Raw genomic sequence first — 14,947 nt, forward strand, 5'->3', positions numbered from 1 at the left:
TTATCCTTTCTGAAGTTAGTTTAGTAGCTGCATGGATTCTGGCTTGATCTGATTGACCGAAGTTTGGTGATGGGAATAAAGAAAAGTCTAGTATGGAGCAGGAAATAGTGGCATGTCAGCAGAAGGATGAACTATGAAGTGAAGAAACTACGCTTGCTGGATCAAGGTACATGGCTTGGGAAACTAGTCCTGTAGTCCTATAGTGGAATTGTGTCAAATTTTCCTAGGGTTTAGTTATGCAGAACTGAAAAAATTCCAATTTGGATGTTTTGATTTAATCTTTAATTAGTCTTGAAACTTTTTATTAAAGCAATCAGCAGATGATGTAAAAGCTAAGCCCAGAGTCCCACAATTACCTTGACCCACTATCTATAATGATGATACTGACCCAGGGATGTTCTATGTTGGAAACCCAAATACAGAGATCCGTTGTATTTATTGTCCCCCCCACCCTTTACACTTACATTAACTGTCTCATCTTACTCATCATCCACCCCTTCTTTTGCAAACTAGTCCTCTCTTTCATTTGCAGGCTGAAATTGAGGACCAAATTTTGGAGGAAGGTCCCTAATTTCAGCAATAATATCTGCCAACTTCCATGGGCCTCTAGTTTTTTTAGTGGCCCAGTTCAAGACAATAGCTTAATCACCTTCAATTATTAGGGTCCGAAACTAGGATTCACTAAGTCTGCCACATTTCTCTTTAAAAAATTTATTATTTCTCTCCTTCCGTATATCCCAAATTAGAGCAAACGGTAGTAATTTCCACTAAGTCTGCCACATTTTGCCCAAAGGCCGAATATGACAAGTTTCTTAATAGATCCTTGAAACACCCATGATAGTCCAAAGCCTTTAATAGTATTCTGCAAAGTCTATACGAGAAGGGCCACAGGATTAGTAAGTGATCTAAAGTATCCTCATTCTCCTTGCAAAGCATGCACGGGCTCACGATCTGAAATTTTCTCCTTTTGAGATGTTCACATGTGTTAATCTTATTCTTCATCAACGTCCAAGCAAAAACCACAACACTTGACGGGGCAATGGATTTCTAAACTCTTGCACTGCAGGATCCTTCCTAACCTTCGAGTTTAACCTGTAGAAAAAAGTTCGATAAGAAAAAGCACCTTGAACACACGATGTCTTCACTCTACAGTCAGGTATGGTAGAAGAACAATAAAATGAGGAAATAAGACCAAGCAAGGAAGACAAACTAACCTTCTCACAGTATTTAAGGTTCCGCCTAAGCCTAATGTCCCAGGTAAAGCTCCCAAGCTCCCACCCTCCCCCTCATAGAACTTCTCTCAATTAAAAACTCTCTTGGGGCCTCACATGGGAACAGCTTCAAGAGAGCTTTCTTCCTTTTCCATGTTAATTTTTAGACAGTTCAATGTAGCATGGATTTCTACTGTTCGTGGCGATGATGAATCCCCTGAGAAGAACACATCAACCCTATCTTTCACCTCAATCCAACTGCATCCGGGGCTCTTTTTTAATCCCCTTTCTTTCATCAAAGCCCTCAATTTTGCTACCTTGTCCCACAGTTCACCTTCCCCATAAAGATTTAACAAGTGAACATAATTGCTACTTCTCTCTGGCTCTAGCTTTAGTAGCCGGCCAGCAGCTATTTCTCCGAGCTCTATCCGGTTTTGAGCTCTACAAGCACATAGCAAGCACAACCAAACACTCTCGTCAGGTTCGATTGGCATGCTTTGGATGAAGTCGTAAGCTTCATTAAGGCACCCGGCACGCCCCCAGAGGTCTACCATATTTGCATAGTGCTCCATTTGTGGTACAATGCCATAGTCTCTGCTCATAGAATGGAAAAAAACAACACCCTCTACCAGAAACCCTGAATGAGTGCAAGATGAGATCAAGGTAAGGAATGTGACTTCATCGGGCATTAACCCCGATCTTTGCATTTCTTCGAACAGTTTGATTGCTTCTAGGCAATCTCCATGAGATCCGTACCCAGCAATTATCGAATTCCAAGCCACAACATTTCTCTGCGACATCCTTTGAAAAATGCAGCGTGCATATTTTAAGCAGCCACATTTGATATACATATGGATTAGTGCATTCTCTACATGAAAATCAGATTGAACCTTATGTCTCATCAGGAAACCATGTATCATCTTTCCCTTTAGCAATGCCGCTAACGAGGAGATTGCAACTAGAACACTTGTTATGGAAACAGAGTCAGGAATCAAACCATGTTCAAGAATTTGAGCGAAAAGAGTAATGGTCATGTCGGATTGACCACTCCGACAGTAGCTGGAGATTAATGAATTCCATGCTACCAAATTCTTATGCGACATACCGGAAAACACGCCTCTTGCCAACTCAGGCAAGCCGCATTTTGCGTACATATCTATCAAAGCGCAACCTACAAACACATCTGATCCTGTGCCATTCTTGATAACAAGTCCATGGATTTGACAACCCAATTGCACATTTTCTAAACTTGCAAAGGCATTGATCACACTTGCCGCAATTTCGGAATCTGGTTTCAGTCCTTCGAGCTCCATTGCTTTGAACAAATCCAAAGCCTCCTCAATTTTCCTCTTTTGGCAAAGTCCCATGATCATGGAGCCCCAGGCAACCAAATCTCTTTCCTTAATTGTATTAAAAACTGAATTAGCTTCCTCAATTCTTCCATATTTAGCATACATTGTAAGCAGGGCACTCTGCACAGCCATGTTAGTCGAGGCTGCCGGACATTTCACCAATTCCCCGTGAACTCTCCTCCCAAAATCAAATAAACCAGTAATACTACATGCAGATAAAATATTTGAAATTGTGAAAGAATCAGGTCTTAATCCACTTAATCTCATACGATTATAAATCTCAAAGGCTTCTTCAACGTAATCATTTCCAACATAAGCTGAAATCATAGCATTCCATAACTCAATTCCTCCACTAGACACACTATCAAACAGTTTGTATGCATCTTCAACTACCATACACTTTCCATACATTGCCAATAGAGAAGTACAAACATAAGGATCATCCACAAAGCCCATCTTTATTACATTGCAATGAACCACCTTCCCAAAAATTAGAGCCTCTCCATACGAACAAGCTGTTAAAACACTCGAAAACGTTGAAGACCCAACTTCACAACAGTCATTCTTCATGCATTTGAACAGTTCCAAGCTTTCCTCCCACAGCTCATTTTGACAATACCCCCCAATCATAGCATTCCAAGCAAAGCTGTTTCTCTCAACCAATTTGTCAAACACTTTGCGGGCATCAAAAGGCCTCCTACATTTCGAATACATACCTATCAATGCAGTACCCAAGTAAGGGTCATGATCCAAAGCATTCCTAACAACAAAACCATGAACTTGCTTCCCATGCTCTACAACTAAATAATCCCTACAAATCCCAAGAATTATACTAAGAGAGTACTCGTCTGGTCTGACGCCTAAAATTTGCATCCGACGAAACGACAAAAGGCCCTCAGCTTTATAATCATAGCGAAAATAGCCATCAATCATGGAATTCCAAAGAGTGACATCTTTTAATGAACACTCATGCTCAGACATTTTCACAAACACCTGGGTGGCATCACCAATTGAACCTGTTTTAAAGTACATGTTTATCAAAGCACTTGCTATGTGAGAATCGGATTGAAGACCCATTTGAATGATCGAGCCATGGATCTTCTTTCCGAGATTCAGATCAAACAGGGAAGCACAGTTTTTGAGAAGGGAAGGGATGGAAAATTTGTCGGGTTTTAGGGAGGAAAGCATTAATGTTACACGGAATAACAGTCATAGAACTTCTTGATGAATAAAAAGAGAATAGTTGTAGAGGTGATTTGCGTCCACTGAAGCGCACCCCCTGTAGGATAATTCGCACCCATTTAAAGTGAATTCATGCGCCAGACTTGAACGCCAGAACGTTTTTTCACGTTAAGGGGCGCGAATTATCCAAAAAAAGGGTGCGAATTTATAATTGCCCTTTTTTATATATGAAAACATGCCCTCCGGATGATTTTTGGAGATTGTATGAGGATGAAGATCTTCAATTTAGAACTTATAAATTCTTGAATACACGATCCAGCATTGTAAAATCCTGGATTTTAGAAGCTTAAAACTAGATTTTCTAAGACAAATTCTGTAGTTTAGATTTTCGGGTTTTAGCTTATAAAATCTTGAAAATGTACTACAATATCCAGGTCTTAACTTATAAAATCCAGGTTTTAGCTTGTCAAATCCACGATTTTACAATCCTGGCCACTTAGATTATAGGTATCGGGTCCTACAACCTTACAAGTTGAGAGTAACGTCTTGATATCCACTCTTTCTTAATGATCTTGTACAAAGAAATTTTTGATCTACAAAATTTGATTGAGATCCTCATTTCCCAAATTTTCCAAGCTGGATTGTAGTAAAACCAAAATTTTAAGACGCCCTGGATTGATTCCCCATAGATGTGAGGACTATGTGAGCCATTTAATGTAAAAATCAGAGTACATTAATTTTAGGGCAGTGATAAATCGACTCCCCATGTGTCTATCTCTCTCCTCTTTCTCTCTCTAACCTAGAGGAGAGAGAAAGACACATGGGGAGTCGATTTATCATCTTGGGGAGTCGATTTATCACTCCCTTAATTTTATACTACGCAGTTCATATTTAACAGTGGTTCATGTGAATGAGATTGCTAAACTTTGTAACCATAGAATGATCAGACACTGATTAAGATGTGTATTGATCTCTATAATTCGTTATTAGGAATTTGTTAAGGGCAATGATATTTTCACCACCCTGCATTGCACATGCGCTCCCCTTATAAGGTGATTTGAGGTGAATAATGTGCAACTGTAACTCTTTTTGACGTTAAACTTAATCATGATACTAAGTTGGTATTCATATTAATTTTCGGCAACCACAATAGATAATCCAATCTAAAAAAGTTTCCAAGGTTTCTGGTCATATAATTAGGCCGTACTTGGCAACCACAATTTTTTAGAGTTGCTAGCGTCCATCGCAGAAGGCAATTCGCGGAGCATTTGTTGCTTGAGGTAGCAACCACATATGCTCAGATTTTATCTTACTCATTTAATTCATCTGAGGTGGTTGCTTCCTCATGCAACAGACACTGTGAAATGCCTTCTACAATGGACTCTAGCAAATCCCTAAATTTTTTATCATGATATATTAATTTCTCCAAGTGGTGAGAGAGGGGTAGGGCGAGTGGAGGGAAGAGAGACTTGACAGGGCACGGATAAGTAGCGGGTGAAGTGGCTAAAAAACATGGAAAAACTCGATCGCTCATATTTTGGGTGGAGTTTTTTGTTTCCCTGTTTTTCTACTTTTCTTACCCTCTCCACGCTCATTCTCTTCCATCTATTACCCTCCCACGCTCCCTCACCATTTGAGCTAATATTTGTGTGTGTGTGTAGGGGGGGGGGGATCACGGTAGGCAAACATGCCATTTTAATGATTGCCCAAGTGTGAGAATGTAAGAACTTTTGTATTATAGGCTTTCCATTGGTTACATATATTTAGTTAGGCCTATGAGTAAAACTGATGTAAAGCGGAAATGTCTAAAGCCATCAATTTATCCTTGATTCACAGATTATAAATAAGAATATTGTGGGTTTATGATCTTGGTTTGGAATCTAATGGCTATTGTTCTATGGTTTTGCTCGCCCACAATATTGATCCTTAAAAAAGGGAAATATTATATTCATCCCCTTTTCTTCCCCGGGCCACACCTTTGTTACCCAATAATTATGAAGATTGCCACTAATCTTTGATTAATTTTCAATTAAGCTCTAATGAGTGTTTATATAGAACACTCAAATGGTACGGTAAATATAAAAAATTAAAGATAATGATTGAAAGAATTCATCCTAATTTAGTTCAGTTACCTAATATAACTTTTACCTACGGAATCTAACATTACCTAAACCCAATGAAAGGTAGTGATTATGAGGGTGTATTGGTGCACCTTAGACATGAGCTATCACGCGCCCACAAGATACAGATGATTAGTGATGGGGTGCAAAAACTGCAGCCTCTCACAGGCCGCCACCTGTCCCAGAGTAGGTGAGCTGCAGCCTCTCACAGGCCGCCACCTGTCCCAGAGTAGGTGAGCTGCAGCCTCTCACAGGCCGCCACCTATCCTGGACACCTGTCCAGGACACCTCACCAGATTTTCCCTATAAATAGGGGATCAAAGCTCAGACCAATGGGTAATGAAAAATCCCTTCTCTCCCTAAAAACTCTTAGACATCTCCCCTTCACTCCTGCTCATACTGACTTGAGTGTCGAAGGGCCTGTCCGGAGTAAAACCCGGTCTGGTCTTCTGACCTCGCTTGCCTTGTGCAGGACTCAGCCCTCATAGCAGGACTCGTTCTCGACCACCTCTCTCCTCGTTCACTCCGGTCCCTCAGGACTCAGCTCCCCTAGTCATCCAGCTCAGCTCTCACGCCACTGCTGTACCTGTTACCGATTTTAGGTCTAACAGATTGGCGCCATCCGTGGGACCCCAGAACTAAAAGCTGTCCTTACACATCCCACTCACAAAAATGGCAGGACGCAAGAGTACGCGGACTACCCAAACCGCGCTACCCCGCAGGAACCGGAGCGAGCGAATTGCATCACTAGTAGTAGCAACTTCTGCTACAACAGAGCAGAGCCCGGCTCGCTCAGAACATCTGAATCCCTTGCCCACCCCGGAGCAAGTTCAAGCTCTATTTCAACAGATGACAGCTCTCGTTGGGCAGTATCAGCAACTGCTTGAGACGCCTTCACAACCTCCCCCAGAGGCTCTGCGATCTGTCCAAGAAAGGCCAGACATCCACAGGGGAGAGTCGTCGCGCCATGGTGAGGATCGAACTCACCACTCCACCAGACAAGTCCATCACCCCACAGCGAGACATTCCCAAACAGAGCCTCACGGCCGCCAAAGGTCGCGGTCCCGCTCCGCACAAAGGCGCCGAGCTCATGAAGATCGTGCACCACCAGTGAAGTCCCGGCCTCGTCGTAGGAGTCCGGAGAGTCAGTCCGGCTCCGCGGCGAGCCAGTCTGTGGAAAGGATCAGGTCCTTGGACCACAGGACGGATCCGCTACTACAGAGAATGGAGGAGATGGATCATCGGATAGAGGAACTGGCGAAGGACCAGAGCCGGCCCGTCTCCAGGGCTTTCTCAAGCAGGACGCCGTTCACTGATGATGTTCTGGGTGCCCCAGCACCCAGAGGGTTTAAAATGCCCGCCGTCCCTCAGTATGACGGCACTACAGACCCCGTGGACCACTTGGAGACATTCAGAACAATGATGCTCCTCCACGGAGCTTCCGATGGCTTTCTTTGCAGAGCATTTCCGACGACGCTAACTGGCGCGGCAAGAGACTGGTATTCCAGGATCAAACCGAACTCCATCAGCAATTTTGATGATTTTGGAGAGGATCTTGTCCGCCACTTCATGAGCAGTCGCAGGCCAAGGAAAACAACAGCTTCCCTGATGGCCTTGCGACAGGACGACAACGAGCCTCTGAAGGTGTTCGTCCACCGATTCAACAGGGATGCACTTCAAGTGCCAAATCTAGATCCCTCAGCAGCAATGAATGCTCTCCTCGCAGGCGCCAGGTCTAATGATTTCCGTCGAGCGGTGGCTCGACAAAATCCGCACTCACTAGCGGATCTTATGGTCGGGGCAGAAAAGTACATAACGGTGGAAGAAACACTGGCAGCTCTTAATTCAAACCGGAGGATAACCTCTGAAGAGAAGAATCTCCCTAAGCAGCGCAGGGAGGATAAGCCTCCCAGGAGAGAGAAGTCTCCGCCTCCTCAGAGAAGAGAAGAAAACTTCACGCCTCTCAACACCTCCAGAAAGCACATACTGGCGGCGATCAGCGAAGAGAAGTTCGTGAAGTGGCCTGCTAGAATGATCTCCAAGGGAAACAGGAGAGATCCTTCAAAGTACTGTCGGTTCCACAAGGACCACGGCCACGACACAGATGATTGTTGGCAACTTAAGGAGGAAATTGAGCAACTCATCAACCTGGGCTATTTGAAAAAGTTTATCCGAACTGACAGCCGCAACCAAGAGCGCAGAGGAAAGAGCCCCCAGGGCCGCAGCCCTCGAAGATCACAGCAGCCCCCTGCTCGGGACAAAACCCCTCAGCCAGCCAATGCGCAGCCTGAGGCACCCCGATCTCAGCCAAGGGGGGTCATCGGTACAATTATGGGTGGGCCTGCCGCTGGGGGCACCTCCTCTACCGCTCGCAAAGCATATGCACGGCGAGTTAACGTCGTGCACACAACCAGCAAAAAGACGAGAACGGAGAATGAAATCTCCTTCTCAGATGCAGATCTGGATAATCTTATCCTGCCCCACGACGATGCACTGGTTCTAACCATGCTCGTTGCCAACTGGGCGGTGAAGAAAATCCTCGTAGACAATGGGAGTTCAGCGGACATTCTATACTACCACGCCTTTGAGAAAATGATGATAGGCGATGACCGTCTGAAGCCGGCGAACTCAGATTTATTTGGCTTCTCCAGAGAGGTCGTGAAAGTGGTGGGGCAGATCGAGCTCCCTGTTCTTGTCGGAGACCCACCTTGTCAAGCTTTCGTCATGGTCAACTTTCTGGTAGTAAGGGCCACTTCGGTCTATAATGCTATCTTAGGACGGCCTGGCCAGAAAATGATTCGTGCAGTGGCTTCGGCTTATCACCAAAAGATGAAGTTCATAACCCCCAACGGCGTGGGAGAAGTTCGAGGAGATCAACCTCAATCTAGGGAGTGCTACGCGATGGCACTCAAAGGCAAAAATGCAGTGGAATCACTGCCAATCGAACTGCTTGATGTAAGGGACGAGCTCAGGGGGACTCAACCCACTGAAGACCTCCTCTCCATCCCGCTATGCCCAGAAGATAGTGAGAAAGTCGCTCTGATCGGCTCCTCTTTCAGCAGCAGCACTCAGCACCAACTCACTAAGTCAAATCGTCCTGCATGAAAGGTGATTTTGTAAATTAAATTTATGTTAATATGAATAATATAATCTTTTTGCAGACTCAGTCTCCCTCTTGTATCTGGAAACCCAGTTCATAAAACTTGGGTACTCTCTGGAAACTCAGTTCATAAAACTTGGGTACTCTCTGGAAACCCAGTTCATAAAACTTGGGTACTCTTTGGAAACCTAGTTCATAAAACTTGGGTACTCTTTGGAAACCCAGTTCAATAAAACTCGGGTACTCTGGAAACCCAGTTCGCTAAAACGGGGTACTCGCTGCTTGGTTCGCCACGGCTCGTCTCCGCAAAGATCGGGAGCTCACTCCTGGTCCGGAACCAGCCCGGATGCAAAAACCATCGCCGCCTGAAAACCCAGTTCACTAAAACTTGGGTACTTTGGAAACCCAGTTCAATAAAACTCGGGTACTCTGGAAACCCAGTTCGCTAAAACTGGGTACTCACTGCTTGGATCGCCACGGCTCGTCTCCGCAAAGATCGGGAGCTCACTCCTGGTCCGGAACCAGCCCGGACGCAAAAACCAACGCCGCTTGGAAACCCAGTTCACTAAAACTCGGGTACTCTGGAAACCCAGTTCGCTAAAACTAGGGTACTCGCTACTTGGAAACCCAGTTCGCTAAAACTAGGGTACTCGCTGCCCGGAAACCCAAGTTCAATAAAACTTGGTCATCCTAAGCCGTTCAGAACATCTCAGGCCGAACTGGATATGACGAGTCTCGCTACAGGACAGAATTCAGTCCGGCCCCAGCCGGACTGGATATAACGCGTTTCAGCAAAACGACAAAAAGCAGTCCGGTCCGAACCGGACTGGGCGCAAGACGACAAAAAATCAGTCATGTGCAAGCCGTACTCCGAACTCCGGACTGAATACGACGCGTCCTACAAAACGTCAGAATCAGTCCGGTCGAAGCCGAACTCCGGACTCCGAACTCCGTACTCCGAACTCCGGACTGAATACGACGCGTCCTACAAAACGTCAGAATCAGTCCGGTCGAAGCCGAACTCCGGACTCCGAACTCGGGACTCCGAACTCCGTACTCCGGACTGATTACGACGCGTCCTACAAAACGTCAGAATCAGTCCGGTAGAAGCCGAACTCCGAACTGCTCCAAGCTCCGGACTGACAAAATCCGGACTGCTCCAAGCTCCGGACTGACAAAATCCGGACTGATAAGCTCCGGACTGCTCCAAAATCCGGACTGATAAGCTCCGGACAGACAAAATCCGGACTGCTCCAAGCTCCGGACTGACAAAATCCGGACTGATAAGCTCCGGACTGCTCCAAGCTCCGGACTGACAAAATCCGGACTGATAAGCTCCGGACTGCTCCAAAATCCGGACTGCTCCAAGCTCCGGACTGACAAAATCCGGACTGATAAGCTCCGGGCTGCTCCAAAAGCCGAACTGACGAACTCCGGACTGGATCTCCGGACTCATTTCCAGCCGGACTGGCTCAAACTCCGGACTGGATCTCCGGACTCATTTCCAACCGGACTGCCGAACTGGATATAGCGCAAAGCGCTACAGGACAAAATCCAGTTCATCTCAAGCCGAACTGGATAGCGCTACAGGACAAAATCCAGTTCATCTCAAGCCAACCAGGACTCGGTGAGATTCGCTACAAGACAAAATTCAATTTCGTCTTTTAGCTGATTGCACTATATTCAGTTCATCTCAATCCGAACTGGATATAGCGCAAAGCGCTACAGGACAAAATCCAGTTCATCTCAAGCCGAACTGGATATAGCGCAAAGCGCTACAGGACAAAATCCAGTTCATCTCAAGCCGAACCGGATAGCGCTACAAGACAAAATCCAGCTCATCTCAAGCCGAACTGGATATGGTGAGATTCGCTACAAGACAAAATTCAATTTCGTCTTTTAGCTGATTGCGCTATATTCAGTTCATCTCAATTCGAACTGGATATAGCGCAAAGCGCTACAGGACAAAATCCAGTTCATCTCAAGCCAAACTGGATATAGCGCAAAGCGCTACAGGACAAAATCCTATTCATCTCAAGCCGAACTGGATAGCGCTACAGGACAAAATCCAGCTCATCTCAAGCCGAACTAGATATGGTGAGATTCGCTACAAGACAAAATTCAATTTTGTCTTTTAGCTAATTGCGCTATATTCAGTTCATCTCAATTCGAACTGGATATAGCGCAAAGCGCTACAGGACAAAATCCAATTCATCTCAAGCCGAACTGGATATAGCGCAAAGCGCTACAGGACAAAATCCAGTTCATCTCAAGCCGAACTGGATATAGCGCAAAGCGCTACAGGACAAAATCCATTTCATCTCAAGTCGAACTGGATAGCGCTACAGGACAAAATCCAGTTCATCTCAAGCCGAACTGGATATGGCGCAAAGCGCTACAGGACAAAATCCAGTTCATCTCAAGCCGGACTGGATATGGCGCAAAGCGCTACAGGACAAAATCCAGTTCATCTCAAGCCGGACTGGATATGGCGCAAAGCGCTACAGGACAAAATCCAGTTCATCTCAAGCCGAACTGGATATAGCGCAAAGCGCTACAGGACAAAATCCAGTTCATCTCAAGCCGAACTGGATAGCGCTACATGACAAAATCCAGCTCATCTCAAGCCGAACTGGATATGGCGCAAAGCGCTACAGGACAAAATCCAGTTCATCTCTAGCCGGACTGACGAACTCCGGACTGGATCTCCGGACTGGATTTCCGGACTCAACTTCCAGCCGGACTCCGGACTGGATTTCCGAACTTAATTCTCCGACTCACTCCCAGACAATGCCTACCCATTCAGAGAAACGATTGACTACACTTTCCCAAGTCCCTCAATGACTTGGAAAACTGGGGGGCAACTGATGGGGTGTAAAAACTGCAGCCTCTCACAGGCCGCCACCTGTCCCAGAGTAGGTGAGCTGCAGCCTCTCACAGGCCGCCACCTGTCCCAGAGTAGGTGAGCTGCAGCCTCTCACAGGCCGCCACCTGTCCTGGACACCTGTCCAGGACACCTCACCAGATTTTCCCTATAAATAGGGGATCAAAGCTCAGACCAATGGGTAATGAAAAATCCCTTCTCTCCCTAAAAACTCTTAGACATCTCCCCTTCACTCCTGCTCATACTGACTTGAGTGTCGAAGGGCCTGTCCGGAGTAAAACCCGGTCTGGTCTTCTGACCTCGCTTGCCTTGTGCAGGACTCAGCCCTCATAGCAGGACTCGTTCTCGACCACCTCTCTCATCGTTCACTCCGGTCCCTCAGGACTCAGCTCCCCTAGTCATCCAGCTCAGCTCTCACGCCACTGCTGTACCTGTTACCAATTTTAGGTCTAACAATTAGTATAGGTACTGTTAGACCGAAAATCGGTAACAGGTACGACAGTGACGTAAGAGCTGAGCTGGAAGACCAGAGGAGCTGACTCCTACGGGACCGGAGTGAAGGGGGGAGCGAAGTGGCTGAGTCCTGCTGTGAGGGCTGAGTTCTGCACAAGGCAAGCGAGGTCAGAAGACCAACCCGGGTTTTACTCCGGACAGGCCCTTCGACACTCAAGTCAGTATGAGCAGGAGTGCAGAGCTAGTCTTAAGAGTTTTGGGTGGAGAGAGGGTTTTTCGTATTACCTGTTGGTTTAAGCTTTGAACCCCTTTTTATAGGGGAAAACCTGGTGAGGTGTCCAGGACAGGTGTCCTGGACAGATGGCGGCCTGTGAGAGGCTGGAGTTCACCTACTCCAGGACAGGTGGTGACCTGTAAGAGGCTAGAGCTCACCTACTCCAGGACAGGTGGTGGCCTGTAAGAGGCTAGAGTTCACCTACTCCAGGACAGGTGGCGGCCTATAAGAGGCTGGACCTTACCTACTCTGGGACAGGTGGCGGCCTGTAAGAGGCTGGAGCTTTTCACCCCATCAGTTGCCCCCCAGTTTTCCAAGTCATTGAGTGACTTGGGAAAGTGTGGTTGATCGATTATCTGGACGGGCAGGTGCCGGAATTAAGTCCGGAAATCCAGTCCGGAGTCCGGCGGGAGTTGAGTCCGGAGGTCCAGTCCGGAGTCCGGCTGGAGCTGAGTCCGGAGGTCCAGTCCGGAGTCCGGCTGAAGCTGAGTCCGGAGGTCCAGTCCGGAGTCCGGCTGGAATTGAGTCCGGAGTCCGGCTGGAGTTGAGTCCGGAGGTCCAGTCCGGAGTCCGGCTGGAATTGAGTCCGGAGGTCCAGTCCGGAGTCCGGCTGGAATTGAGTCCGGAGGTCCAGTCCGGAGTCCGGCTGGAGTTGAGTCCGGAGGTCCAGTCCAGAGTCCGGCTGGAATTGAGTCCGGCTTCAACCGGACTGGTTTTTGTCGTTTTGCAGAATGCGTTGTATCCAGTCCGGCCGTTTTTGTCGTTTTGTAGAAACGCGTTATATCCAGTCCGGCCCAAGCCGGATTGGTTTTTGTCGTCTTGCGTCCAGTCCGGCTTGGGCCGGACTGGTTTTTGTTGTTTTGTAGAAACGAGTTATATCTAGTCTGGCTTGGGCCGGACTGGTTTTTGTCGTCTTGCGTCCAGTCCGGCTTGGGCCGGACTGGTTTTTGTCGTTTTGTAGAAACGCGTTATATCCAGTCCGGCTTGGGCCGGACTCGTTTTTGTCGTTTTGTAGAAACGCGTTATATCCAGTCCGGCTTGGGCCGGACTGGTTTTTGTCGTTTTGTAGAAACGCGTTATATCCAGTCCGGCTTGGGCCGGACTCGTTTTTGTCGTTTTGTAGAAACGCGTTATATCCAGTCCGGCTTGGGCCGGACTGGTTTTTGTCGTCTTGCGTCCAGTCCGGCTTGGGCCAGACTGGTTTTTGTCGTTTTGTAGAAACGCGTTATATCCAGTCCGGAGTGCGAAAATCCAGTCCGGAGTGCGAAGATCCAGTCCTGAGTGTTTTGGAGGTGGAGGTACGCGTATTCGTACGCGCGTGCTCAATCACATTTTTGTTCTGAGAGAATGTGTCCGTCATTAATAAGGGACACGTGGCGTCATTTGAGTACCCTCGAGATGCGTGCTTCGCATTTAATGCCCCACCGCCTTTGAAAAGTTATAAAAGGAGGTTTTTACCTCTCATTTTTCACTTTTCACCTTTTATCTGCTCCTCTTCTCTTGCTCTGCGAGTTCGGCTTCGCAGTTCGTGTTTGGAGTTTGCGCTTGGATCTTTAGGAGCTCTCTACTTTCCCTGGTATTTTTCTCAGCCTTTCTTTTTACTACATGTCTGATAGTAGTTCAAGTTTCGAGTACGGTTCTGAGTCTTCCACCAGTAGTAGCTCAGAACTGAGGCCGCTTTAGGAGCCTGTAATGGCTAGTCCGGCCGCTAGAGTAGATATTATAGACAGCGATGACGGCGGGGACAATGACGAAGTTAGACCTGAACGCTACCCCACTCCCGACTGATAGTCTCCACCGAGTAGGGGGGTGGGGGTAGTGATGTTGCTGAAGCGTCGACAACGTTTCTCCCTGGCCGGGCCGTGGAGGTCATCGCTAGAGCACGGATGGAGGCCATCCCTAAGTATAACATGCAGGCTTTAATTGAGGAAAATCACCTAACCGAGTCTATGCTGGGGGACATTAGAGATAAATATTGTGTGCCCCCAAGATTTGAGCTGAGGGCGGCTATAGAGGGAGATAGGGCCTGTAACGAGAGTCAGGACCTCTATATCTATGAGGAGTCGTTGAGAGCAGGACTTTGATTCCCTTTGCACCCGTTCTTTACAGCGGTGCTCCGATACTACGGACTGGCCCCAGCCCAGGTTGCTCCGAACTCATGGAGGTTACTGACTGGGTTTTTGTACCTTGTCCACGGCCGGCTAGAGAGGAGCGTGACCTTGCCGCTATTCCGCGCTTGTGCACATCTGAAGAGACACAAGGAGGGGGGCTGAATTTATATTAGCCAGCGCCCTGATTTGAAAATAATTACTGGCATCCCCTCGTCAATACATACGTGGAAGAATAGGTTCTTCTACGTCGAGGATAAGGG

At 47.0% G+C, this 14,947-nt stretch overlaps 1 pseudogene across 1 annotated transcript; it reads right to left on the bottom strand.

The window, feature by feature from the left end:
• Positions 1–245: 245 nt before the first annotated feature.
• Positions 246–4,105, bottom strand: LOC143884614 (pentatricopeptide repeat-containing protein At2g40720 pseudogene; annotated as a pseudogene). Its single transcript, XR_013253000.1, has 2 exons — positions 1,215–4,105; positions 246–1,092 (listed from the first exon to the last, which is right to left on the bottom strand). The product of XR_013253000.1 is annotated as a pentatricopeptide repeat-containing protein At2g40720 pseudogene (transcript).
• Between the last annotated feature and the right edge of the window lie 10,842 nt (positions 4,106–14,947).

This window comes from Tasmannia lanceolata, unplaced genomic scaffold (genome assembly GCF_043159265.1).
Source record: "Tasmannia lanceolata isolate RefF3 unplaced genomic scaffold, GAP_Taslan_0.1 ptg000002l, whole genome shotgun sequence".
NCBI lineage: Eukaryota > Viridiplantae > Streptophyta > Magnoliopsida > Canellales > Winteraceae > Tasmannia > Tasmannia lanceolata.